The following is a 4,879-nucleotide window of genomic DNA, read 5'->3' as shown; positions in this document are numbered from 1 at the left end:
TCTTCTTCTTTTTTCTTTTTTTTTTTTTCAATTCATTTGCAAGATAACTGTAAACTTTTCAATTTATCTCCATATTTGAGCCAACATGCCCAATCTGTGAACTTTTCAAATTTCAAAGCTCCACGCAAGCTTTTCCAAATCTGCTACAATCCGAACTTTTTACAGACACGTGCTAAAAATATGTCAACTAATAAAAATCTAACATATATGTAATAATATTTGTTTTCCTAAATAAATGAATACTTGTTCGTAGTATATATAGCACAAAGAAATTTGTAGTAGGCACGACTTCGCATGCTAGTGATCTCTAGTAGATTTTTCGGAGACATAGATCCTATAATTAGTTGTGTGTTTGTGATTTTCTTTTTTCTAATTATTTTAAAGAGCAAGAGACTGAGTAACTAATAGTGTTAAAAAAAAAATAACACATTACAATTAAGTTGAAACTCACTGAGCAACTAATCCTCAGTACCCTTCCACTCTAATTTATTAATAAAGAGAGAAAAAAAATACAAAAATAATTAAGAAGTTCACAGTTCAACCACAAGGGTTTACACAATAACAAGAAGCAATTAGCTTACTTAAAAATGAAAACAACCGGAATGAAAATTAGTGGACGTTTAGTTCATGAATTCAGAGTCATGATTTAGAATTATTTTCATTTTACGTGTATTTTTTATAAGAGAAAAACACTATAAAAAATTGTAAATCATGATTCAAAATAAAAAATGAATATAAGAAACAAACGCTTCCTTAATGATTCAATCCTACATTTTTTATGTAGCTTGGAACCCCTCCCAAGTTCTAACACGAAGAGCATAAGCATTCTCTTTACGGGATTAGTGGTCACAATTTTTGGTAAATCCGTCAATTTATCCTAAAATCTTGAACCTGTTATATATTTCCATTTCTTTTGGAGGAATTGCATAATAATTATGACGTTTCTCTCATGTTAAATCGATTGATGAATCGTGTGTACCGAATCTGCAGCTATCCGTTGATCACCTTGAAATTTGTTGGCCGTTTTTTGCTTTCTTTCTTTGACTTTACTGGCGCAAAGAATCCGACATTATCTTCATCTACTTGGTCCGCCCCCTAGATAGATGTGACCCTAGGGCCTAGCTAGTAATAATTCATTAGTTATGATGTTCAGTAATTTGAAAATCATAATTAGGTAGCACGTTTTTCCATGCAATCCTTACGTGGACTGAATTGGTAAATATTAGTGGGTTGGAATTTTAAATGAACAAGTCAGAAAAGAGATATTAACGTCTCGTTTATTTTATCGATTTGAATTTAAAATTTGAGTTTTATTACAGTAAAAAATTTTCAGAAATAATCACATCTGACTTTTTTACTACAGTAAAAAGTTCTTACATAAAGTCACATCTCAACTCGAATTAAAAACTCGAATCAGCGAATTAAACAGACTCATTGTTCATTAACTTGAGTTTGAGTTTAGAAACTTGAATTGAGAGGGGGAACTTAAACTCAAATTTTAACCCTAAACTCAAGTTAAAACTCAAGTTCAAACTCAAATTTTACAAAAGAACATGAACTTGAACAAAATTACAACTTTAGTTCAAACTTTTTTTGAGTTTGGGTGCAAATGAACAAGCCCACTGTAGCAAAACTCGAATTCTAAACTCAAATCGATAAAATGAATGAGCCTTAAAGATCTCTAGGATACCTCAATTAAGTTGGCACCCCTAAAAAATTTTTATTGAGAAAATTATAGAATTTTCCTTAAAAGTACACGAGTTTAGATTTTTATCTTTTACTCTTGATAAATATTTTTTGTTAATGTAATTATTTAACTAAAAAGATTATGAATCAAGAATAAAAGATAAAAATTATAACTCATACACTTTTAAGAGATATTTATTAAGATTTACCCAAATTTATTCCATATCAAACCTCTATCAAATAATATTAATAAAAAGAAAATAAAAAAAAGGCGTTGTACTAAAAATGCAAGAACAAAAAGACGAAAAAGACAGGATGCAACCTTAAAGAAAAAGAAAAGACTAATAACAAAAATAAGGCTTTTTTGTATTGGACTCCTTTCAACTTTTCACCCCATAAAAAGCCTTACCATTAAAAGATTGTGTCTTTTTTTATAAACAATCGACTATAATTTTTATTAAATAATATGAGACTGTATAACTTATCATATCTTAACCTTTTTATCTTAAGAAATTGATGGCTGCAGAGCTAGGTAATCTTTAATGCCGGTTGAATCAGTCGCTTGTATTTTAATGAGACGTGTCAATTTTTTTTTTTTTTTTCGCCAATATGCATATACAATACTTGACAAGAAACATCTTGTATTTTATCCATAAAAGAAATACTTGAAGAGACCACTAGAGTAAATATCGCTGCTAATAAAGTACATACCTCACTTCTAGATTTTATATGCGAGACTTATTTTTTTATTAATAAGCCGTGTTGAGGATCACTACATAGCATTCTTTATTCATAAGTCAGGCAAAATTTGTTTGACCAAATATGTAGACAAGTATTTATGTGACGTTTTATAAAGAGATTCATACTCTGATTTAAATTATAATTCATAATTTATTATAGTATTTTTTTTATAAAAAATATACGTAAATTAAAAATAATTTTAATCTCATAATTTTAATTCATGATCCACGTGTATACCATGTATTAGCAGACATTGCACAACCCAGAGTGGGCCTCAAACCTCACAGTTTTTCCTGCTTAAGTGCCACATCAATTTTGCGTATGGAACGAAGCACATAAGACTGTGTACGTTGTCATATATATATATATATATATATTTTTTTTTTTTTTTTTGCGGCATTATTGTTTATGGTGTTTAACATGTTATGCGTTCATATGGAACATAACACATAAGACTGTATATAAATTTATGTCAAGTATATCTCGAAAGATTATTATTGTTTCTATTATTACTATTCTCTCACTATTTTTCCCACATCATGTATGGTATCCTAGTTAGGAACATACTGTTACTTAATCAATGTACTACTATTTTTTTTTTCCGCACAAAACGGAGAAATAATTGAAGGTGCGTGATTTAAGCTAAAATTTTGAACTAAATTATAAGAAACAATTTTTTACCTTCATTTATTTATTTATATGAACTGAGTTTGTGATGATTAGTTTACTAATTCATCCCAAAAGTTTAAGTTATTAGGAGGTGGACCAACAATAGTTTAATACTTTAACACTCCTCCTCACGTATGGACTGAACAATGGGCAATCGTGTAGGTAAATTAATTGAAAAGCCCAACACGTGAATATTTAAGCCCGAAATATATTAAAGACCCAACACATAATAACAATTTAAATGGGGATAAAAAGTGCTTGAACTCAGAACCTTCTGCTCTAATATCATATTAGTTTACTAATTCATCCTAAAAATTTAAGCTGTTAGAAGGTGACCTCATAATAATTTAATATTTTAACAGTAATAGTGTTAAATTTAATATTTTAAAGGTAGGTTTAGAAGTTTTCTGCAAAAAGTTATATCGTTATGCGATAAAAAACGCCTGGCATCTCCCTAAAGAAAAAAAACAGCTCTGATCAATTTTAAGAACTAAATTCGTGAAGTGTGTGGGGATAACAAATAGTTGCGGCTGGCGGCTGGCGGCTGCGTTGATATATAAGCTAAATGCCAGATAAAAACAAAAACATTAATGACTTCTAGAAATTTACTAGATCTAGCTACAAAATTATAGGACTACAAAAATTTTGAACCTTTAATTTTTCTTCTTGAAACAAAAACATGTACCTGATAGTTGGCTAGATGAATTACATCGAAACTCCTCGTTTATTTCGCCGATTTAAATTTAGAATTTGAGTTTTACTAAAGTAAAATGCTCTTAAAAATAGTCACATCTAACTTTTTTACTATAATAAAAAGCTCTCACATAAAATCAATCTCAACTCAAATTAAAAACTCGAATCAGCGAACTAAACGGATTCTTAATTTGTCCATTGTTATAGGTTGAAAAAACTGGGGCCGACAATATGGGTCACGACGACACGACTCGAAAATGACACGAATTTTACGGGTTAGGGTTGAGAAAAAAGAGGTTCGGGTCAAAATTGGGTTGACTTGAAATTGACACGAAAAATACGGGTCAATTTCAGGTTAGACCCGCCTAACTCGAACACGACACGAAACTCGTAAAAAATTAAAAAATACATATATTTTTCATTTCATATTTTAAATTTTATTATAAACTTGTGATTATCATGATAGTTATACTCAAAATTTTATACTATTATTTGCTTAATTTCAATGGATGTTATTTAAATTTAGTGTGTTATGAATTTTAAGTTATTTCTAATATGTAAAAGATTAAATAAAAATATAAAATTTTCGTGTCAATTTCGGATTCACGGGTTAATTTTGTGTCACGGGTCATTTTCAGGTCATGTCGTGTCAACTCGTAAAGTGATCGTGTCGTGTTCGTGTTGTGTTTTTTAAAAAATTTCGTGTCACGGGTCGTGTTCGGGTTGACTATAAATTTAAAAAAAATGATTAAAGTACGACACAAATATAACACGTGACATGAATTACCACTCCTAGAAAAAACGCATTTTTCTTTCTTTTGGTCTAAAACACGACACGAATATTATACGCATGTACGATCAATGAGAAACGTCTTATACTTGAAGTCAATTTATACATACACGTCTGACCAAGTAACAGATTGATGAACTCAATTTTGATGAGATTTTGTTAATGTGAATCTGAATATGACTGTCACTTGTACGTATGCCATATATAATACTCAAACAACCACTGATTAGACAGCATAGAAGAAAACTTTGGTCCGCTACTTCCGAGAATTTCTTGCATCCGGTTCATTTCACAATTCTA

This window comes from Morus notabilis, unplaced genomic scaffold, assembly GCF_000414095.1.
Source record: "Morus notabilis unplaced genomic scaffold, ASM41409v2 Scaffold700, whole genome shotgun sequence".
Classification (NCBI taxonomy): domain Eukaryota; kingdom Viridiplantae; phylum Streptophyta; class Magnoliopsida; order Rosales; family Moraceae; genus Morus; species Morus notabilis.
Note: the sequence above shows the minus strand (reverse complement) of the source record.